Source organism: Macaca nemestrina, chromosome 10 (assembly GCF_043159975.1).
Source record: "Macaca nemestrina isolate mMacNem1 chromosome 10, mMacNem.hap1, whole genome shotgun sequence".
Lineage (NCBI taxonomy): Eukaryota > Metazoa > Chordata > Mammalia > Primates > Cercopithecidae > Macaca > Macaca nemestrina.
The window spans coordinates 82989887-83012914 of record NC_092134.1 but is presented as its reverse complement, the minus strand read 5'-3'; the positions used below and the strand labels follow the sequence as shown (position 1 = coordinate 83012914).

The 23028-nt window shown below is 44.3% G+C and overlaps 1 protein-coding gene across 14 annotated transcripts in view; it reads left to right on the top strand.

The window, feature by feature from the left end:
• Nucleotides 1-23028, top strand: part of LOC105474368 (La ribonucleoprotein 4) — an 88654-nt gene that overhangs the window by 8474 nt on the left and 57152 nt on the right. For 2 of the 14 annotated variants that reach the window (XM_071071740.1, XM_071071741.1), the window contains exon 2: nt 6350-6398. The exons of the other annotated variants lie outside the window; for them this stretch is intronic. The gene's annotated coding sequence lies outside the window, so the exon portion shown is untranslated. The remainder of the gene's footprint in view (nt 1-6349; nt 6399-23028) is intronic. 14 annotated transcript variants of the gene reach the window in all.

Sequence of the window (23028 nt, the reverse complement as noted above, 5' to 3'; positions counted from 1 at the left end):
TGTTTGTTTTTTGAGACAGAGTCTTGCTGTGTTGCCCAGGCTGGAGTGCAGTGGCATGATCTCGGCTCATTGCAACCTCCGCCTCCTTGATTCAAGCGATTCTTCTGCCTCAGCCTCTGGAGTAGCTGAGACTACAGGAGCATACCACCATGCCCAGCTATTTTTTGTATTTTTAGTAGAGAAGGAGTTCCACTATATTGGCCAGGCTGGTCTCGAACTCCTGACCTTGTGATGTACCCTCCTTGGCCTCCCAAAGTACTGGGATTGCAGGTGTGAGCCACTGCGTCTGGCCAAAGCTTTGTTTTCTTTAATGTTTAATATTTGAGGTATAGGTTTCCAATTTTTAAAACATTGTAAATGTTCTGTATTATAAACCGTGATTTTCTGTAATGGTTTTAGAATCTTGAGTTCAAATGTATGACCTGAGGCAGGTGACATAGCTTCTCTGAACCTCAAGTTCTTATGTATAATTTGAGAATACTGATGTCTTCTGATAGTTAGGTTGTGTTAACTTCTGATAGTTACGTTGTGTTAAATCATACTATGATTTAATCCTCAAAACCAACTATATTGTGATATAAATTATTGGTGGCTTCCAAACACCTCTAAAATTTGTGCTTTATATAGTAAATATTTTTGGAGAGCTTATTGAACGACATGATAGTAGCACTGATGATTGCAAAAATTACTGTGAGATAGCACTAATTTAAGAGAAGTATAACTTCTAAGTTTTTGTCTCAGCCTTGTTACTAACTTACTCTGATTTAGGGCAAGCCAAACAATTTAATTCTTTAAAGTTTTTTTTATAGTTGGAGAGTATACTTTTGGTTGGGCAAATATAAGTTTTAAAAGAGGAATGAAGATGGCAGTATGTTAAAATACACATTTACATGCAGGATTTGAAGGAATACAGCTGGGTGGGCTGGCTCGCACCTGTAATCCCAGAACTTTGGGAGGCCAACGCAAGTGGATCACTTGAGGCCAGGAGTTTGAGACCAGCCTGGCCAACATGGCGAAACCCTATGTCTACTAAAAGTACAAAAATTATCTGGGCACATGTCTGTAGTCCTAGGTACTCAGGAGGCTGAGGCACACCCTGAAGCAGAGGTTACAGTGAGCCGAGATCATGTCACTGCACTCCAGCCTGGGTGACAGTGAGACTGTCTCAAAAAAATGAAAATTAAAGGAATACAAATGTTAAAATGCAAATAGGTGCTTTACATTTACTCTTTTGAAAAAAATTCTAATGTAAAAGTGTAAGTAAATGTAAGAATAAGAAACATCTAAATATGTACTCATCTTTCCTGTCTTACCTGTGTCCTTGTCCCACCACTTGAACCAATCTTTGGTTCACAGAATATGTCTACGGTTTTTAAATGACGGGCTCTAAACCAAAGAAAGAAGAGTACTTTAGATGAATATTATTAGGGGTAGGATGTGAACTGCATTCATAAATGCCAGACTCCAGGGGTGAGTTAAGTTCTATTGGGTTTGTATGTTATTGAGAGAAGAGAAAAGGATTTTCTGCCTTTTTTTTTTTTTTTTTTTAGATGGAGTTTCTCTCTTGTTGCCCAGGCTGGAGTGCAATAGCTCACCACAAACTCTGCCTCCCGGGTTCAAGTGATTCTCCTGCCTCAGCCTTCCTGAGCTTTCCTGAGTAGATGGGCATTACAGACATGTGCCACCATGCCTGGCTAATTTTGTATTTTTAGTGGAGATGGGGATTCTCCATGTTGGTCAGGCTGGTCTTGAAGTCCCGACCTCAGGTGATCCGCCCTCCTCAACGGCCTTCCAAAGTGCTGGGATTACAGGCGTGAGCCACCGCACCTGGTGAGAAAAGGATTTTCTCGTCAGGGTAGAAAAGTCTGCAGTAATGCAGGGTTTGTGTAACAAATAGTTCGATAGTGTTTCATACTACTAACTAGCAGGTAAGATGATCTTACTGGCCATTTTGCCCTGGAAGGTCACAGCATATGCCTATTTTCTGGGACGGATGTTTTACCTTTTTTCCTTCTCAAAAGTATTCTGGTTTGTATAATAACTTGTATATTTTCAGAAGAGATTAGAGGTTTACTGTGTGCTCATTGGCAAGATTTTCCTTCTATACTAATAAAGTAATATAACGCACGTAAGTGGGTACTGAAATATTTGTTATATTGGGTATGGCAGGCTGGGCGGGGTGGCTTATACCTGTAATCCCAGCACTTTGGGAGGCTGAGGTGGAAGGATAGCTTGAGTCCAGGAGTTCAAGACCAGTCTGGGCAACATAGTGACATCCCATGTCTTAAAAATTTTTTTAAAATATATATTGGCTGTGGGAAATGTAACTTTATAGGGCAGAAAGTTGCAGTTGAGCATGATAATGAAAATAGGATTATTTTTGCCTTTTGAGTTGGAGGAAGAAAAAAAATAGTAGGGCAGTGACTGAGTAAAATTAAGATACATTTATATACAAGATTGCATAAAAGATTTTTTTTCTTTTTCTTTTTTTTCTTTTTTTTTTTTTTTTTTTTGAGACGGAGTCTTGCTCTGTCACCCAGGCTGGAGTGCAGTGGCCGGATCTCAGCTCACTGCAAGCTCCGCCTCCCGGGGTTACGCCATTCTCCTGCCTCAGCCTCCCGAGTAGCTGGGACTACAGGCGCCCGCCACCTCGCCCGGCTATTAGAGAAGGGGTTTCACCGTGTTAGCCGGGATCGTCTCTTGATCTCCTGACCTCGTGATCCGCCCGTCTCGGCCTCCCAAAGTGCTGGGATTACAGGCTTGAGCCACCGCGCCCGGCCGATTTTTTTTTTTATTTTTCTTTGACCAGCAGGCAAGAAGAAAACAATGTCTAGAAACATGGACTCTGGGACCAGCCTGCCTGGGTCTAAATCTCTGCTGAGACTGAGCCACTTTTTGTTTACCTTCCTTCCTTCTGTTTCCTTGAGAATGGCCAGGAGGTGGAGGTTGCAGTGAGCCGACATTGTGCGCTGCACTCCCGCCTGGACGACATAGCAAGACTCTGTCTCAAAAAAGAAAAAAAACAACAAAGAAAAAATAATAATAATTATTATTTTTTGAGATGGCGTTTCGCTCTTGTTGCCCAGGCTGGAGTGCAATGGCGTGATCTCGGCTCACCACAACCTCTGCCTCCCGGGTTCAAGCGATTCTCTTGCCTCAGCCTCCCGAGTAGCTGGGATTACAGACATGCACCACCACACCTGGCTAATTTTGTATTTTTAGTAGAGACGGGGTTTCTCCGCGTTGGTCAGGCTGGTCTCGAATTCCCGACCTCAGGTCATCTGCCTACCTCAGCCTCCCAAACTGCTGGGATTACAGGTGTAAGCCACCATGCCCAGCAAAGAAAAAAAAAAAAGAACTATTTTGATATTTAATATTGATGTTTGAGGTTGAGGTATATTTAAGTTCGTTTGTGTAGTTAGCCATTAGCTTTTTTTTTTTTTTTTTTTTTTTTTTTGAGACAGAGTCTTGCTCTGTCGCCCAGGCTGGGGTGCAGTGGCCAGATCTCAGCTCACTGCAAGCTCCGCCTCCCGGGTTTAGACCATTCTCCTGCCTCAGCCTCCCGAGTAGCTGGGACTACAGGCGCCCGCCACCTCGCCCGGCTAGTTTTTTGTATTTCTTAGTAGAGACGGGGTTTCACCGTGTTAGCCAGGATGGTCTCGATCTCCTGACCTCGTGATCCGCCCGTCTCGGCCTCCCAAAGTGCTGGGATTACAGGCTTGAGCCACCGAGCCCGGCCGCCATTAGCTTTATCAGCTGACTAATTGAAGTTATGGCTCAGTATTTTCAGGATTAAATAGTAAATGTTAGGTACCTTTTTGTTGTGTTTTGTTTTTTGTTTTTTTTGAGATGGAGTCTCGCTGTGTCACCCATGCTGGAGTGCAGTGGCGTGATCTCCACTCACTGCAAGCTCCGCCGCCTCCCGGGTTAACGCCATTCTCCTGCCTCAGCCTCCCTAGAAGCTGGGACTACAGGCGCCCGCTACCACGCCCGGGTAATTTTTTTGTATTTTCAGTAGAGATGGGGTTTCACTGTGCTCTCCAGGATGGTCTCAATCTCCTGACCTTGTGATCCGCCCGCCTCGGCCTCCCAAAGTGCTGGGATTACAGGCGTGAACCACCGCGCCCGGCCGGTACCTTTTTAAAATGGAGACAGGGTCTTGCTATGATGGCTAGGCTGGTTTCGAACTCCTGGCCTCAAACGATCCTCCCATTTTGGCCTCCCAAAGTGCTGGGATTACAGGTGTGAGCCACAACACCCAGTCTGTTAGACATCTATTAATAGATAATTCTTTATCTTTTTTTTTTTTTTTTTTTTTTTTTTGAGACAGTCTCTGTCGCCCAGGCTGGAGTGCAGTGGTGCAATCTCGGCTCACTGCATCCTCCCCCTCCTGGGTTCACGCCATTCTCCTGCCTCAGCCTCCCAAGTAGCTGGGATTACAGGCGCCCACCACCACACCTGGTTATTTTTTGTAATTTTAGTAGAGACGGGGGTTTCACCGTGTTAGCCAGGATGGTCTTGATCTCCTGACCTTGTGATCCACCTGCCTCAGCCTCCCAGAGTGCTGGGATTACAGGGGTGAGCCACCGTACCTGTCCTAGAATTCTTAATCTTTAATGAAAGGATTCGTGAATCTCATGCTGAATATTCTAGGGAGAAATTTGTAACTTTGATTATATTTCAGAGCAATTTGTGACCCCCAAAAGTTTAAGTGTCACTAACCTATGGTGGCGTCAGCTGCTTTTGATGAATGACAGATGCCGTCTGATTGAGATAGTGGGAATTTTAGGATATAAATCCTGTCTTTTCCGCTCGTACTAGAGTACCAGTAATAATACTGATGATAATATTGATGAATAAACTTCAGATTTTCTTTCACAATAGAGGGCAAGTGAATTCTGATTTTTGACAACTTGGAGAGGTTGGTGGAAACAACTTAGGGTGGTCCAGTTTCCTTGCTGTTCAAAGTATTATCTGTAGATAGCAGCAAGCTCCTTTAACCCAGGGGTTTGTTAGAGTAAGAACTCTGGTTTGTTACAGTAGAAACTCTACCCCTGAATTACTGAATCAGTCTGCATTTTATCAGAATCCCTAGTTGATTCTTTTTTTTTTTTTTTTTTGAAGATAGTGACTTGTTCTGTCCTTCAGGCTGAAGTGCAGTGGCATGATCTTGGCTCACTGCAACCTCTGCCTCCCGGGTTCAAGTGATTCTCCTCTGCCTCCTGAGTAGCTGGGATTACAGGCACCCACCTCCACACCTGGCTAATTTTTGTATTTTTAAAATGTTTTATTTATTTTTTGAGATGGATTTTTGCTCTGTTGCCTAGGCTGGAGTGCAGTGGCACAATCTCAGCTCACTGCAACTCCTGCTTCCCGGGTTCAAGTGATTTTCGTGCCTCCTGAGTAGCTGTGATTACAGACGTGCACCACCAACCCCATCTAGTAGAGATGGGGTTTCACCATGTTGGCCTGGCTGGTCTTGAAATCCTAAACTCGGGTGATTCGCCTGCCTCAGCCTCCCAGAGTGCTGGGATTACAGACGTAAACCACTGAGCCCAGCCTGGGGACCCTAGTTGTCATCCGGTGGCTGTTTTCTATATTCATTTCTTTCTTTTCTTTTTAATTTTTGAAACGGAGTCTCACTCTGTTGCCCAAGCTGGAGTGCAGTGGCGTGATCTTGGCTCACTGCAGCCTCTGCTCCCCAGGTTCAAGTGATTCTCCTGCCTCAGTGTCCCAAGTAGCTGGGGCTACAGGCGCATGCCACCATGGCCACCTAATTATTATATTTTTAGTAGAAACGGGGTTTCACCATGTTGGCCAGACTGGTCTTGAACTCCTGACCTCAGGTGATCCACCCACCTTGGCCTCCCAAAGTGCTGGGATTACAGGCGTGAGCTACCCTGCCCAGCCCCTAGACTCCTTAGGATTAAATCCTGGTTTTTTCTTAATAGCTCTGTAACTTTGGGCAGATTACTTTACCTTGAAGTAAAGTAACTTTTTCCTTATCTGTAAAATGTGGATGATAATAGGCCTTAACTGAAATTGTTATGAAGATGAATTAAATGTTCCATAAATGTTATTACTATTCTCTGAATGAGTGAAGAATTCCCACTTTAATTTTCATTTTTACTTTTTGTAGAATAGCCCTAAGCATTTTCTGGTAGGATTCTGAAGTTACTTTGGAAGAAATGACAGTTGTTTTTTTTTTGTTTTGTTTTTCCCCCTAAGTGCTTGTAACTTAGTAGTAGCCCTCTCAGTATTGGAGATACAAAAATTGAACCTGGATGATTGATCTGTCATGGGGCAAAATACATTTAATCAATTTATACATTTTATTTCTGTTTTACAGCATTTATGGGGTTAAGTGGCATGGGATTTCTGTTTCTGATAGTAAATAGGTAAGTAAAACAAAAGGTTATGTATGTCCAAAGGGATGGTTTTACCGTATTTATGGTGATTTTCTTTCTTTTTTTTTTTTTTTTTTTTTTTTTTTTTTGAGACGGAGTCTCGCTCTGTCGCCCAGGCTGGAGTGCAGTGGCCAGATCTCAGCTCACTGCAAGCTCCGCCTCCCGGGTTCCCGCCATTCTCCTGCCTCAGCCTCCCGAGTAGCTGGGACCACAGGCGCCTCCACCTCGCCCGGCTAATTTGGTGATTTTCTTCCTAACTCTTGGTTCTGTTACCTTAGTCTATAATTTCTTAGGACAGGAAGATATCATTTTCACAAGAAGTTGATGGTTCTCTTTTTTCCTTTCATTTTTCTCTCTCTGAAGGTAGAATTTAGCATTAAATGGGACAATAATCAGGACTGCCTTTGGCTTATTTGGGGATGACATATTGCTTAGAAATGAGGGTGGTGATTGAACCAGCAGTTTTACAGATAGTTTATTTTTATTTATTTATTTATTTATTTTGTTTTTGAGACAGAGTTTTGTTCTTGTTGCCCAGGCTGGAGTGCAATCTTGGCTCACTGCAACTTCTGCCTCCCTGGTTCAAGTGATTCTCCTGCCTCAGCCTCCCGAGTAACTGGGATTATAGGCATGTGCCACCACACCCAGCTAATTTTGTATTATTAGTAGAGACGGGGTTTCTCCTTGTTGGTTAGGCTGGTCTCGAACTCCTGACCTCAGTTGATCTGCCTGCCTCAGCCTCCCAAAGTGCTGGGATTACAGGCGTGAGCCACCACGCCCAGCCTACAGGTAGTTTAGATCTTTTTCTTGAATATCTATGTGCTGGCATATTATGTATGTGTTGTCAGATAGTTTAGCATGCATTTGGACAATTTACATCATTTAGTAGATATTTATACAACTGTGTAATCTCAAGGGCTTCTAATCCTGTGGAAGTGAGCAAGATTTTGATGGCAGTCTAAACTGTGGTGAGAAGATGAATAAAACTTGGCTATTGGCTGGACGTGGTGGCTCACGCCTGTAATCCCAGCACTTTGGAGGCCAAGGCAGGTGGATCACAATGTCAGGAGTTTGAGACCAGCGTGACCAACATGGTGAAACCGCATCTCTACTGAAAATACAAAAATTAGCCGGACATGGTGGTGGGCGCCTCTGATCCCAGCTACTCAGGAGGCTGAGGCGGAGACTTGCTTGACCCCACGAGGCAGAGGTTGCAATGAGCTGAGATCATGCCACTGCACTCCAGCCTGGGCGACAAAGTGAGACTCCGTCTCAAAAAAAAAAAAAAAAAAAAAAAATTTTATTGGCTATCTAGAATCTAAATGAAAAGACAGATTTTATTCTAGCTAAACTGACTTAGGGGCTGCCGGCCATCAGTGAACGTATTAGCATGCAAAAAGACATCACTTTGGAGATTGTAAGAATTTTAGTTGTATATGGATGCTATCATACACAATTAAAATACACTGTAAAGTATTTATTTTACAGTATCACAGGTAGTGAACATTTCCCATACTTTCTAAAAATTTTTCTCCATTTTTCAAAACTTTCTAGAGATAATTCAGTCTTGCCTTGTTCAGGGATATGTCTTGAGGGATGTGTCATGGATTTCATTATGTGAACATCAGAAAATATTTACACAAATCTAGATGGTATAGCCTACTACGCACCTAGGCTATATGGTATGGCCATTATAATCTTGTGGGACCACTGTTGTACATGCAGTTTGTGCTTGATCAAAATGTCATTAATGTAGCACATCACTGTAATTATAGATTCATGAAGTTGCAAAACAGGGTACAATGTGGTCCTGTGAAGTCGTTGCTCAGTTTCTCATTGTAGTAGCACCTTCCATAACTATACTATGGTATAATGAGCAGCAAATTAACATTGATACAGTCCATAGAACTTACTCAGATTTTAACAGTTTTCCGTACAATCTGGTTTTAAGGATCTGGTATATTCTATTTTATGGATGAACTACAGTTCACCTCTATGGTTGGATGTGTGTAAAATTAGTGTGGTAAGCATCCTTGCACTTAACATGTTTTTATATATCTCAGTTTCTTGCGAGTAAATCTGACAAGTACAATTTTTGGATCAAAATTGTGTATTTAAGGGTTTTAATAAACATTGCCAATTCTTCAGAAGAGTTATACAAATTATAGCAATGAACTGATTTTTCCTTTTCATGCTTATCAAAATAGTATTGAATCTGGGCTATTGAATAGGGTAAAAATGATATTTTATGATAATCTATTCCAGTCTGTCCTTTGCACATTTTCCCTGTTCGGCAAACAATCTTGGTAATTTGTAATTCTGTTGTTTTAACAGTATTGTAACCTTTCAGGTCTTTTCTGTTTTTATTGTTGTTGCTGTTGTTGTGTTGTTCTGTTGAGACAGGGTCTTGCTCTGTCATTCAGGCTGGAGGGCAGTGGCATGATCTTGGCTTATTGCAACCTCCTCCCATTCTCAAGCCATCCTCTTGTCTCAGCCTTCTGGGTACCTGGAACTAGAGGTGTATGTTGCCATGCCTGGCTAATTCTTGTGATTTTGTAAAGACAGGGTTTCACTGTGTTTCCCAGGCTGATCTTGAATTCCTGGGGTTAGGCGATCCCTCAGCCTTAGCCTCCAGAAGTGCTGGGATTACAGACATGCACCACTGTGCCTAGCCTATACCTGTATATTTATCTCTACAGTGATTTTGTTTGTTAATACAAATGGTAATATAAAGTGCTTATTGTTTTGCAGCTTTACTTTTTTCACTGAACAATATGCATTGGAACAATTTCCATGTTGGTGAATGTGTCCTATTTTGGTTTTCTTAAACTTTTATGGCATTCCACATTAAGAGATAGACCATATTTAACTATTCACCTGTAGGTGGACGTTTAGGTGGTGTTCAGTTTTTCACTTGTGGGTTCAATACTGCACTCTACAACCTTTAATATGTCTTCTTGTGTGCATCAGTGGCTTTTAAAATGTATAGTGTTGGCCGGGTGCAATGGCTCACGCCTGTAATCCCAGCACTTTGGGAGGCTGAAGCAGGCAGATCACGGGGTCGGGAGTTCAAGACCAGTCTGACCAATGTTGTGAAACCCTGTGTCTACTAAAAGAAAAATATTAGCCGCGTGGTGGCGCACACCTGTAATCCGAGCTACTCAGGAGGCTGAGGCAGGAGAATTGTTGAGGCTGAGGCGGAGGTTGCAGTGAGCCAAGATCGCGCCATTGCACACCAACCTGGGCAACAGAGTGAGAGATCTGTCTCAAAAAAATAAATAAATGAATAAAATAAAATGTGTAGTCTTAACTAGGCTGGTGAAAGATATAAATATTCCCGGAGAAGTACGGCTTGTCTTTATGCCGTAGACCTTACACTTTGAGTATTCTTGGCACCATTCATTATCAGGGAGACATCAGATTTTGAGGTAGCGTACTGCTGAATGGAATATATTTATTAATTATTTTGATCAGTTATTAAATATTTAATGAAATAGTGTACCCCATCAGGAGAAAATGTTTTTGAGCATAGTCCTCCAATATTTGGATATTTGTAAATTAATTATATATGGCATACTTTGTGTGTTAAATATTAGCCTTAGTCTCTTTTTTTTTTTTTTTTTTTTTTTTTGAGACGAAGTCTCGCTCTGTCGCCCAGGCTGGAGTGCAGTGGCCGCATCTCAGCTCACTGCAAGCTCCGCCTCCCGGGTCTACGCCATTCTCCTGCCTCAGCCTCCCGAGTAGCTGGGACTACAGGCGCCCGCCACCTCACCCGGCTAGTTTTTTGTATTTTTTAGTAGAGACGGGGTTTCACTGTATTAGCCAGGCTGGTCTCGATCTCCTGACCTTGTGATCCGCCCGTCTCGGCCTCCCAAAGTGCTGGGATTACAGGCTTGAGCCACCGTGCCCGGCCAGCCTTAGTCTCTTATTGTGAATATTTGTCACGTCAGAAGCCTTCCAATTTTTTTTTTTTTTTTTTTTTTTTTTTGAGACGGAGTCTCACTCTGTCCCCCTTGCTGGAGTGCAGTGGCCGGATCTCAGCTCACTGCAAGCTCCGCCTCCCGGGTTCAGGCCATTCTCCTGCCTCAGCCTCCCGAGTAGCTGGGACTACAGGCGCCTGCCACCTCGCCCGGCTAGTTTTTTTGTATTTTTTAGTAGAGACGGGGTTTCACTGTGTTAGCCAGGATCGTCTCGATCTCCTGACCTCGTGATCCGCCCGTCTTGGCCTCCCAAAGTGCTGGGATTACAGGCTTGAGCCACCGCGCCCGGCCAGCCTTCCAATTTTTGGTTGTATGTCTACATTTGCAAAATTGCCCATGTTATGGGTCAGGCCTCCTCAGTATGTGTACTAGTGAAAACTTCAATTCCCAGCTTCTCCCTTTTTTTTTTTTTTTTTTTTTGAGACGGGCTCACTTTGTCACCCCGGCTGGAGTGCAGTGTCACCATCTTGGCTCACTGTAACCTCCACCTCCCAGGTGCAAGTGATCCTCCTGTCTCAGCTCTCCAACTGGCTGGGACTACAGGTGTGTGCCACCATGCCCAGCTAATTCTTGTGGGTTTTTTTGTAGTAATGGGGTTTTGCCATATGGCCCATGGTGGTCTCAAACTAAGCTCAAGTGATCCACTTGCCTTGGACTCCCAAAGTGTTAGGATTATAGGCGTGAGCCACCGCCCCCACCCTCCATGTTTTCTTGGATGCAGGTATGTGATCTGCAGACACACTCGGATGACTTCTCTTTGAAAGTACACAATGTAAGGAAGTGAAGGTTCTATTTATAACTTCCATTTTGCAGTTAGGAATGGCAGCAGGGTTGGTCAGCTTTAAGTGGAGGTAATAGTTGCAGATTGAGTTCTTAATAGAGATGTGGCTTTGGTGCTGGCAGTAGTAAAGGTTATAATGGATTTGAATCTTGTTATTTAATGCCTGGTGGTGACAGGGATAGTGGTTTTCTCACCAGATCTTGTGCAACATTATTTTGGGTGATATTATCTTTGCATCTGTTTTTTCACCCCTCCTAGTGACAATTGGAGTACTGACACTCTCCTTTAAAAAGGAGAGTGTCCTTTAATAAGGAGAGTGTCCACTGCACCTTTCAGATGACCTGGTGCAGTGGCTCAACACCTGTAATCCCAGCACTTTGGTTGGGAGGCTAAGGTGGGTAAATCACTTAAGCTTGTGAGATTGAGACCAGCCTGGGCAACATGGTGAAATCCCATCTCTACTAAAAAAAAAAAAAAAAAAACACCAAAGAAATTAGCTGGGCATGGTGTCACGTGCCTGTGGTCCTAGCTACTCAATAGGCTGAGGTTGGAGGATCCCTAGAACCTGGGAGGCAGAGGCTGCAGTGGGCCAAGATCACACCACTGCACTCCAGCCTAGGCCCTAGAGTGAGACCCCATCTCAAAAAATAACTACCTTTCAGTCTGGGCATGGTGGTGCATGCCTGTAATCCCAGCACTTTGAGAGGCCGAGGCTGGCTGAGAGATTGAAATCAGGAATTCAAGGCCAGCCTGTACAACATGATGAAATCCTGTCTACAAAAAGTACAAAAATTTACCAGATGTGGTGGCATGTGGCTGTAGCTTAGGAGGCTGAGGTGGGAGTATTGGTTGATCCTGGGAGGTTAAAGCTGCAGTGAGCTGAAGTGCCACGGTACTCCAGCCTGGGCAAAAGAGTGAGACCCTGTTTCAAAAATAAAACAAAACCCTCTGCTTAATTTAGCCAGAGTGGATTTGAATAATGATTGATTGTTTAAAAACTTTGATGAGATACTTTTGGTACAGCAAGCACTTTTTGCATGTATTTATAGTGGCAAATATGAAAGTGTCTTGCTTTTGAAAATTGCTAGTTATGCCAGGTGTGGTGGCTCACGCCTATAATCCCAGCACTTTGGGAGGCCGAGGTGGGTGGATCACGAGGTCAGGAGTTCAAGATCAGCCTGGCCAAGATGGTGAAACTCCATCTCTACTAAAAATACAAAAAATTAGCTGGGCATGGTGGTGGGCGCTTGTAATCCCAGCTACTTGGGAGGCTGAGGCAGAGAATTGCTTGAATCCGGGAGGTGGAGGATGCAGTGAGCTGAGATCGCGTCACTGCACTCCAGCCTGGGCTACATAGCAAAACTCTTGTCTGAAAAAAAAAAAAAGAAAAAAGAAAATTGTTACTTATAAGTTCTTAAGTAGTACTTTGATACTTCTCCTGGTGGGGCTGTTTGAAAACTAGTTGGTTTCTCCCTGAGCTACTTACGATATGAGGAAGTTGTGAATTAACATCTCTAATCCAAGATGTTGCTATAGTCTTGGATTCATGGTGCTACTTCAAAGATGCTTTAGCTCCCCACGTAAGGGTGGTTATCTTGTTACTGGTTTTGCTGTTGTAAAAGCTTCTAGCAGCCATGAAACCGAAAGCCAGGAAGCACTACAAAGCAAAAGACTTCTGTTTTAATTAATTAATTGATTAATATTTTGAGATGGAGTCTCACTCTGTTACCCAGGCTGGAGTGCAGTGGCACAGTCTTGGGTCATTGTAGCATCTGCCTCCAGGTTTAAGTGATTCTTCTGCCTCAGCCTCCCAAGTGGCTGGGACTACAGCCACACGCTAACATGCCTGGATCATTTTTTTCTTCTCTTTTTGAGATGGAGTTTCAATCCTGTTGCCTAGGCTGGAGTGTAATGGTGTGATCTTGGTTCACTGCAACCTCTGCCTCCTGGACTCAAGTGATTCGCCTGCCTCAGCCCCCCAAGTAGCTGGGATTACAGGCACCCACCACCACGCCTGGCTAATTTTTGTATTTTTAGTAGAGATGGGGTTTCACCACATTGGCCAGGCTGGCTTGAACTCCTGACCTCAGGTGATCCACCTGCCTTGGTCTCCCAAAGTGTTGGGGATTACAGGTGTGAGCCACCGCGCCCGACCTAATTTTTGTATTTTTTTTTTTTTTTTTTTTTTTTTGAGACGGAGTCTCGCTCTGTCGCCCAGGCTGGAGTGCAGTGGCCGGATCTCAGCTCACTGCAAGCTCCGTCCCCCAGGTTCACGCCATTCTCCTGCCTCAGCCTCCCGAGTAGCTGGGACTATAGGCGCCCGCCACCTTGCCCGGCTAGTTTTTTGTATTTTTTAGTAGAGACGGGGTTTCACCGTGTTAGCCAGGATGGTCTCGATCTCCTGACCTCGTGATCCGCCCGTCTCGGCCTCCCAAAGTGCTGGGATTACAGGCGTGAGCCACCGCGCCCGGCCAATTTTTGTATTTTTATTGAAAAGTGTCAGTGTTTCACCATGTTGGCCAGGCTGTTCTCGAACTCCTGACCTCAAGTGGGTCCATCAACCTTCGCCTCCCAAAGTGCTGGGATTACAGGCGTGAGCCACTGTGCCTGGCCTAGGCGTTATATTCTTAAAGATAGAGAAGCAGAATGATTACATAATGATTGGGTGGCAGAATGAAGTTAATTTTTTTTTCCTGTTATACCATAATTGTCTCAGTTTTTGGAATTACTCTTTAATTTAGCTTTAAGAAAAAATACTGGTATTACTTTCTTGAAATATAATGAATGAGCTATTCTGAGAATACCTCATGGCTCTTTTCAGTCTTTACCTCCTGGACTCAAGTGATCCTCTTGCCTCAGGCTCTCAAGTAGCTGGGACTGTAGGCATGTGCCACCACGTCTGGCTAATTTTTTAAGTATTTTGTAGAGACAGGGTTTTGCCATGTTGCCCAGGCTGGTCTTGAACTCCTGAGCTCAAGCAATTTGCCTGCCTCAGCCTCCCATAGTGTTGGGATTAAAGGCATGAGTCACCATGCCTGGCCCTTTTTGTTTTGTTTTTTGAGACAGTCCCGCTTTGTCATCCAGGCTGTAGTACAATGGTGTGATCTTGGCTCACTAGCCTCAGTCTCCCAGACTCAAGCAATCCTCCAGCCTTAGCCTCCCAAGTAACTGGAACTATAGATGTGTACCACCACCGGCTAAGTTTTTAACCTTTTTTGTAGAGATAGGGTCTTCTTATGTTGCTAAACTGGACTTGAACTTCTGGTTTCAAGCAGTCCTCCTGTCTTGGCCCCTGAAAGTGCTGGGATTACAAGTGTCAGCCATTGCGAATTCAACACATATAAAGTTTTTTTAAAGCAGAGATTTAAGCTGGTAGAAAAGCAAATGAGGCTGGACATGGTGGTTTATGCCTGTAGCCCCAGCACTTTGGGAAGCTGATGCATGAGGATCACTGTAGCCCAGGCATTCAAGACCAGCCTAGGCAACATGACAAAACCCCGTCTCTGTAAAAAATACAAAAAAATTAGCTGGGCATGGTGTCATGCACCTGTAATCCCAGGTACTTGGAAGGTTGAGAAGTTAGAGGATTGCTTCAGCTTGGAGGTTGAGGCTGCAGTGAGCCTTGATGGTGCCACTGTACTCCAGCCTGGGCAACAGAGTGAGACCCTGTCTTAAAAAAGGTAGGAAAAAAAAAACCCAAACTTTCCCAGAGAAAAGCACACTTGACAGTTTTAGCCTTGGCTCTGGGTTGATGCAGGAAAGGTCTTTGATGATTCTAACCACAGATCCTCTTTGATACCAGAGTATTGCTAGATTTTGCACTACCTATTATTTCCAAAAAACTCCAATTGAAAATTTAAATCGGCCGGGCGCGGTGGCTCAAGCCTGTAATCCCAGCACTTTGGGAGGCCGAGACGGGCGGATCACGAGGTCAGGAGATCGAGACCATCCTGGCTAACACGGTGAAACCCCGTCTCTACTAAAAAATACAAAAAACTAGCCGGGCGAGGTGGCGGGCGCCTGTAGTCCCAGCTACTCGGGAGGCTGAGACAGGAGAATGGCGTAAACCCGGGAGGCGGAGCTTGCAGTGAGCCGAGATCGCGCCACTGCACTCCAGCCTGGGTGACAGAGCCAGACTCTGTCTCAAAAAAAAAAAAAAAAAAAATTTAAATCTAGTCCAGATTGGTAGTCTTCCTTGCAGACGTCTAGCAGAAGTAAAATCATCTCCTTAAGAGCCAGTTTAGGCCTGTTGTGGTGGGTCATACCTATAATCCCAGCACTTCCGGAGGCCAAGGTGAGATGATCCTTTGAGACCAGGAGTTCAAGACTGGCTAGACAACATAGCCACACCCCATCTCAACAAAAACAAAAACAACGTATCCATGTGGTGGCTCAAACCTGTAGTCCTAGCTGGTCACCAGGCTGAGGTGGGATGATTGCTTGAGCCCAGGAGTTTGAGACTGCAGTGAGCTGTGATCATGCCCCTGCGCTCCAGCCTGGGCAACAGAGTGAGACCCTGTCTAAAAAAAGCCCATGTAAACGTAATCTTTGATAAAATTATTACAAAGTTCTAAGAAAAATGGCCTTACAGCATGTAAGTCATTAGGATCATGATTTAGCAGAAAAAACAAGTCACAAAATTAAGCCCTCAAAATTACAAATATTGGAATTATCATCAAGTGTAGACTACACGATTAAAATGTTTGATATGCTTAAAAGAAGAAAAAAGATGGGCCAGAAACAAAAAAGTTGATCAGATAGATTTGAGGAAAGAGCTAAAAGGAACTTTAAGAAATGAAAAATATAAAAAGGGAGCTTAGAAACTTCACAAGTTGAACAGCAAGTTAGAAACTTGGGAAAATTGGCGAACTGGAAGAAAGATCGTAAGAAATTGTTCAGAATGCAACTAGAGAGACAACAAAATGGAAAATAGGAAAGAACCTGATACATGGAACAAGATGACAAGGTAGCATATATTTTATTGGAGTTTCAGAAGGAAATAATAGAGCAGTTGGTGAAGAGTGAATATTTTAGGAGAGAATGGCTGAGAATTTTACAGAATTGATGAAATTTTTCAGGAGTTCTGCGGATCCCAGTTATATCAAATAAAAAACAATTTTGCACTTAGACTTTTAATGATTGTAAAGCCTCATTAATAAATCAGAGAGTAAGGCCGGGCGCGGTGGCTCAAGCCTGTAATCCCAGCACTTTGGGAGGCCGAGACGGGCGGATCACGAGGTCAGGAGATCGAGACCATCCTGGCTAACACGGTGAAACCCCGTCTCTACTAAAAAATACAAAAAACTAGCCGGGCGAGGTGGCGGGCGCCTGTAGTCCCAGCTACTCGGGAGACTGAGGCAGGAGAATGGCGTGAACCCGGGAGGCGGAGCTTGCAGTGAGCTGAGATCCGGCCACTGCACTCCAGCCTGGGCGGCAGAGCGAGACTCCGTCTCAAAAAAAAAAAAAATAAATAAATAAATAAATCAGAGAGTAGAGAGAGATTAAGAATGGCAGTTAACCTGATGGCCGATTGCTTATTAGCCATCGTATAAACCAGAAAGTACAGGATGTCTTTTAGGTGCCTGAAAGGGGTTATATGCCTATTGAGAATTCTGTGTATGGCAAGGATGGTTAAAAATGTATTTTCAGAGAAAGCACAACTTGAGAGAATTTACTAAGAAGTTCTGAATGATATCCTTTGGGTAGGTGGTAAATGTTTTCAAAGAAAACTCCGAGATGCAAGAAAGAATAATGAACAAAGAAAATGGTCAGCATTCATGTAAATTTAAGTAAATGTTGACTGGTATAAAACTAAAATAATAGTATCTATTTAATATATTTGAAGGTACAGAATAATCTTTGCTTTTTTTTTTTTTTTTTTTTTTTTGGAGAGATGGAATCTCTCTCTGTCGCCCAGGCTGGAGTGCAGTGGTGTGATCTTGGCTCACTGCAACCTCCACCTCCCAGGTTCAAGCGATTCTACTGCCTCAGCTTCCCAAGTGATTGGGACTACAGGTGCACACCACCACGTCCAGCTAATTTTTGTATTTTTTTTAGCAGAGACGGCGTTTCACTGTATGTTGGCCAAGCTGGTCTCGAACTCCTGACCTCATGATCCGCCCGCCTCGGCCTCTCAAAGTACTTTGATTACAGGCGTGAGCCACCGTACCCAGCCTGCTTTTTTTTTTTTTTTTTTTTTGAGACGGAGTCTCGCTCTGTCGCCCAGGCTGGAGTGCAGTGGCCGGATCTCAGCTCACTGCAAGCTCTGCCTCCCGGGTTCACGCCATTCTCCTGCCTCAGCCTCCTGAGTAGCTGGGACTACAGGCGCCCGCCACCTCGCCCGGCTAGTTTTTTGTATTTTTAGTAGAGACGGGGTTTCACCATGTTAGCCAGGATGGTCTCGATCTCCTGACCTTGTGATCCGCCCGTCTCGGCCTCCCAAAGTGCTGGGATTACAGGCTTGAGCCACCGTGCCCGGCCAGCCTGCTTTTAATGTACTTTAATATGCTCTGTTTTGAAAAAAATCAGTAACAGAAGCAATAATCTTAAATTTTGTATTTTTTTTATGACTCAAAACAGCATTTTAATAGAATGTTTTAGGCTGGGTTCGGTGGCTCACACCTGTAATCCCAGCACTTTGGGAGGCTGGGGCAGTAGGATCAAGAAGTCAGGAGTTCGAGACCAGCCTTGACAATATGGTGAAATCCCGTCTCTACTAAAAATACAAAAATTAGGTGGGCGTGGTGGCACACACCTATAATCCCAGTTTCTCGGAAGGCTGAGGCAGGAGAATCGCTTGAGATTGCAGTGAGCCAAGATCTTGCTGCTGCACTCCAGCCTGGGCAACAGAGCAAGACTCCATCACAAAAAAAAAAAAAAAACAAAAGACTGTTTTGTAAGTGGGGAGAAAACCAATCTGGTCTAGTTACTGTGGCAGATCATGTTTTCTTCCAGCCTATAACCACATGCTTAGGTACTTCTTGCAATTGTAATCATTGTGTGGTTAATCCTTTGTTTCTGGAGTCAGGCTGCCTTGGGTTTGAATCCTTCCTTCGTATTTCATCTTTCTATGTCTTTAATTGGGTTTGTTATTACTCCGTACCTCTCATAATGGGATAATCTATAAAAGAGAGATACTAGGCCGGGCGCGGTGGCTCAAGCCTGTAATCCCAGCACTTTGGGAGGCCGAGACGGGCGGATCACGAGGTCAGGAGATCGAGACCAGCCTGGCTAACACGGTGAAACCCCGTCTCTACTAAAAAATACAAAAAACTAGCCGGGCGAGGTGGCGGGTGCCTGTAGTCCCAACTACTCGGGAGGCTGAGGCAGGAGAATGGCGTGAACCCGGGAGGCGGAGCTTGCAGTGAGGTGAGATCCGGCCACAGCACTCCAGCCTGGGCGACAGAGCGAGACTCCGTCTCAAAAAAAAAAAAAAAAAAAAAAAAAAAAGATACTAATACTTACATTGGTTGTTTTGTTTTGTTTTGTTTTGTTTTTGAGACGGAGTCTTGTTTTGTCACTCAGGTTGGAGTGCAGTGGCATGACCACCGCTTACTGCAACCTCCGCCGCCCGGGTTCAAGTGATTCTCCTGCCTCAGCCTCCTGAGTAGCTGGGACTACAGGCACCCGCCACCACGACTGGCTAATTTTTTTGTTTTTGGTAGAGACAAGGTTTCATCATGTTGGACAGGTTGGTCTCACACTCCTGACCTCAAGTGATCTGCCTGCCTTGGCCTCACAAAGTGCTAGGATTACAGGCTTGAGCCACCGCAGGCGGCCTACATTGTTTTAAAAAGTAGGGGAGATGACACATAAAAAGCATTCTGTACAGTGCCTAGCCCACAGAATTGTTTTAACACTTTTGCTTTTGTTGTTATGGCAGTTACAGCTGTTTTTTCCACTCTTGTGTGTGAAAGCATTTTCCAGTTTTTGTACATTTCCATATGTAATCAACCCTAAGATGCATATTTTTGCACATTTTAACTTTGAAAATTGGGATACATCTTAAAATATTTGGTGTGTGATAGCTGAATAAACAGCAGTTTTTTCTTTGTGTTATTAGTATCCCATCCGATTTATAAAATGCGTTAATGTGATATCTTTATAATTTTGGATTGCTGTGTAATACTTAGTATATCGTTTCCTGTATTCCTCATCTGTTTAAACAGGGTTATTTGCATTTCTTAGCATTCAAAAATAATGCTAATATATGTAGAAATATGAGTTGAATCATTTTATATAGTCTCCATAAAAGGATTTTCGCCAACTCTGTGCCAGTTGGGAAATTATTATATTATCATCATTATTATTATTATTTTTTTTGAGATGGAGTCCCCCTCTGTCGCCCAGGCTGGAGTGCTATGGGGCAGTCTTGGCTCACTGCAACCTCTGACTCCTGGGTTCAAGCGATTCTCTCGCCTCAGTCTCCCGAGGAGGAATCCCGCCACCATGCTTGGCTAATTTTTTTATGTGTTTAGTAGTGATGGGTTTTCGTCATGTTGGCCAGGCTGGTCTTGAACTCCTGACATCAGGTCATCCGCCTGCCTCAGCCTCCCAAAGTGTTGGGATTACAGGCGTGAGCCATGGCGCCTGGCTGGGAAATTATTCTTAGGGGCTTTGCCAAACTAGTAAATATAAATAGTACTTTATTTTCCTATTTATGTCCATGCATTTATACTTTTTAAAAATTCTTATTTTCTTAGTCTTTTTAGGTTTTTTAGGTTTCAGTTTTATAGCATGCTATAGTCATCTTTTGTAATTTTATGTTTCTTCAAAGCTAATTTTCTATGACATCATAGTTTACATTTAACTTCACTTATGCAGTGATTTTGATAGAATGCATCGGTGTTTGTGTAGTATACTTTTGAGGGTGAGACAGCAGAATTGCCTTCCATTCAAAACTGACATGCTTTATAAAAAAGTATATGCAGTGTTTTCTTTTTTGAGATGGAGTCTTGCTCTGTCACCCAGGCTGGAGTGCAGTGGCATAATCTCGGCTCACCACAACCTCCGCCTACAAGGTTCAGGCGATTCTCCTGCCTCAGCCTCCAGAGTAGCTGAGATTACAGGTGCACACCACCACGCCTGGCTAATGTTTGTATTTTTGGTAGAGATGGGATTTTTGCCGTATTGGCCAGGCTGATATCGATCTCCTGACCTCATGATCCGCCTGCCTCAGCCTCCCAAAGTGCTAGAGTTAACAGGTGTGAGCCAGTGTCCCTGGCCTGTAATTTTTTTTTGTTTTTTAAGACGGAGTCTTGCTCTTGTCACCCAGGCTGGGGTGCAATGACGTGATTTTTGGCTTACTGCAATCTTCAGCTCCTGGGTTCAAGCGATTCTCCTGCCTCAGCCTCCTGAGTAGTAGCTGGGATTACAGGTGCCCGCCACCACACCCAGCTAATTTTTGTATTGTTTAGCAGAGACAGGGTTTTACCATGTTGGTCAGGCTCATCTCGAACTCCTGACCTCAGGTGATCCACCTGCCTTGGCCTCCCAAAGTTCTGGAATTACAGGCATGAGCCACTGCACCCAGCCATGTAATTTTTAAAATAAGGACTTCTTGACCCAGTGAGATTACAGTCTCATGCCTGTAATCCCAGTGATTTGGGAGGCTGAGTTTGAGAGGATCTGTTGAGGCCAGGAGTTTGAGACTAGCCTGGGCAACATAATGAAAACCCAATTTTGCCAAAATTTTTTTTTAATTAGTGGGGCATGGTGTTCCAGGCCTGTAGTCCTAGCTACTTAGGAGGTTGAGGCAAGAGCATCATTTGAACCCCGGAGTTTGAGGCTACACTGAGCTATGAGCACACCACTGTACTCCAGCCTGGATGACAGAGTAGACCCTGTCTATAAAAATAGTAAAAATAAAAATAATGTTTTACCTCGGGCCGGGCATGGTGGCTCAAGCCTGTAATCCCAGCACTTTGGGAGGCCGAGACGGGCGGATCACGACGTCAGGAGATTGAGACCAGCCTGGCTAACACGGTGAAACCCCGTCTCTACTAAAAAAATACAAAAAGCTAGCCGGGCGAGGTGGCGGGCGCCTGTAGTCCCAGCTACTTGGGAGGCTGAGGCAGGAGAATGGCGTAGACCAGGGAGGCGGAGCTTGCAGTGAGCTGAGATCCGGCCACTGCACTCCAGCCTGGGCGACAGGGAGAGACTCCGTCTCTCAAAAAAAAAAAATTGTTTTACTTCAATTTACAGTTAACAAAATTGAGGCTCAGAAGAGTTAAGAAATTTTGCCAAGATCACACAATAATAAAAAGTTCATATTAGAGCTGTTTTTGGATTCAGGAGTGACTCCAGCATCTCAATCATTGTGTGTTTAGATGAAGATTATTAAACTACCTTGAGGCCGGGTGCGGTGGCTCCCGCCTGTAATCCCAGCACTTTGGGAGGCGGAGGAGGGTGGATCACCTGAGGTCAGGGGTTTGAGGCCAACTTGACTAACATGGTGAAACCTTGTCTCTACTAAAAACACAAAAATTTGCCCACCGTGGTGCCGGGCCCTTGTAATCCCAGCTACTCAGGAGGCTGAGACAGAATAGCTTGAACCCAGGACAGGGAGGTTGCAGTGAGCCAAGATTGCACCACTGCACTCTAGGCTGGGCAACAGAGCGAGACACTGTCTCAAAAAAAAAAAAAAAAAGCTACTTTGAAATGATGATCTTGCCGGGCGCGGTGGCTCACGCCTGTAATCCCTGCACTTTGGGAGGCCGAGGCGGGCGGATCACGCGGTCAGGAGATCGAGACCATCCTGGCTAACACGGTGAAACCCCGTCTCTACTAAAATACAAAAAATTAGCCGGGCGCGGTGGCGGGCGCCTGTAGTCCCAGCTACTCGGGAGGCTGAGGCAGGAGAATGGCGCGAACCTGGGAGGCGGAGCTTGCAGTGAGCCGAGATCCGGCCACTGCACTCCAGCCTGGGCGACAGAGTGAAGACTCCGCCTCAAAAAAAAAAAAAAAAAAAAAGAAATGATGATCTTGTCACATAACTACTCTACATAGCAACTCTTTGAGTAAGAGGTATTTCTAATAGGTATATGGCCCTTTCACTGTATCCTTTTCAAGTAAGTAAATGAATGTTGTACTCCTTGTATTTATTGGGATTTAATGTTTGATCGTTTGTTTCTGAGAGCTGTACCTTTAACATTTGCCATCTTTTTGGGTAGGCGTGTATCTGGTATTCTCAGAATGGAGGAAAGAGAGGGAGAGAATAAGTGTGTAAATACATGCGTTTTCTCCTATTGAAAAATGCTTAATGTCAAATACTGTTGACATGGCAGGAGAGCTTGGCTATCACAAGCTACTCAGAGTTCTATTCTGCTATCAGTCAGAAATTATGTTGTACCCAAAAAGCTTGAGTTTATCACCCTTAGAGTTGGGCTTCGGCATCTTCATCATCTCTCTTATTGTCACCTACGGCATCAGTGCCAAAGCTCTCTAGGAGCCAGGAGCTGAGTCTTACTGAGGTGGACCCTAGCTTTGCCTGCCAGCTCTGCAATTTACTTCCTAGATCATTTGTGCCCCGGGACACAAACTACTAGTTTGTCACTGGAACCTCTCTGGGCCTGTCTCAGAATGGGATTAACATAAAGGAGTGGAACTGTTCAGCAGAGGCAGGGAGAAATAAGTGAGTTGCCTTCTCCTCAGCTTCTCTTTACCACCTTCCCTTGCCCATTTCCTCCTCCTTCCCCTGCCGGATTCCAGGGTTACAAATAGAGGCTTCTTTCTTCAGTTTAATTCCATTGTTACCCACCCTCGTTTGCCCTTCTCTAGAATCTCTCTACTCGCATATTGCGTCCCCTTCTGTACCTCCTTCTCCTCACCTCCACCCACTGTACCCAACCATCTTCCTGAC